Below are 1,127 nucleotides of genomic sequence, written 5' to 3'. Positions count from 1 at the left end.
GTAAACTCATCAGTCGCAACTATAAAAACCTAATTAATTACCAGAATTATTACAAATTATACAACGACTACAGCTACATTATTCAAATTGTTCTAAGTAATCAATAAATATAACTATAATATTAAATGACAAAATAAAAACCTGCTTTACATGAGTGCCGTGTATAGAATTGTAGATTAACTTGATGAAAAGAAACGCTCGCAGCCAGCCCGGAACGCTCTAAGGGAGTCAGCCTGCCTCAATTCGATTGGTAAATTATTCCAAAGAACTGCTCCAGTGTAGCTGAAGCTATTTTTCATATAGTTTGTGTGTGGCTGTGGGATAGCTAGTTTGCCCTCTGTGTCCCTTAAGGAGTAATTGGAGACGCTACTACGGTCAACAAATTTAGAACTAAGGTAATCGGGAGTAAGACCATTAAGCGACTTATAAACCATCACAGCCTTATGGATTGTTCGTTGAGAATCAAGTTTTATCCATCCAAGTTTTTGGATAAGGTTATCAGCGTTGGCGTCATAGTTCGAGTAAGTGAGTATACGCGCAGCGCGATTTTGAAGTTTTGTAAGTTTACTTGCTAGGGTTTTGCCGCAACATCCCCAGACAGAATCGCAGTAATCAAAGTGAGGCTGTACTAAAGACATTGAAGATTGATCGGAGAGTCTCATGTGGAACGAAAGACCTCACTCTCTTCAACGCTCCAATACCAGACGCGATTTTCTTACATAAAGTCTCAACATGAACATTCCAAGATAAAGTCTGATCAATATGAACACCTAGAGATTTCGTAGAGGTAACTTGAGTTATGGGTGCACCGTCAATAATAAGTGACGGAGGGTTGTGCTTAGCCTTTGCCTCGATCCGATCAACATAAACTCAGTTTTATATGCGTTAACAGTAAGCTTGTTAGCAGTTAGCCATTTTTCAACTCTAGCAAGATCCTCATTTAAAGCAGTGTTAATACTTTGGGTGTTATTACTAACAAAAGTTATGTGTGTGTCGTCAGCATACATTCGAGGTTCAGAATTTAATAGACAGTAAGGTAAGTCGTTAATATACATTAGAAAAAGGAGTGGACCCAGAATTGTACCTTGAGGTATACCACAAGTAAGGAAATGGTCCCCAGAGAGAGA

The sequence above is a fragment of the Montipora foliosa genome, chromosome 11, assembly GCF_036669935.1.
Source record: "Montipora foliosa isolate CH-2021 chromosome 11, ASM3666993v2, whole genome shotgun sequence".
NCBI classification, from domain to species: domain Eukaryota; kingdom Metazoa; phylum Cnidaria; class Anthozoa; order Scleractinia; family Acroporidae; genus Montipora; species Montipora foliosa.
This window is presented reverse-complemented; position numbering follows the sequence as displayed.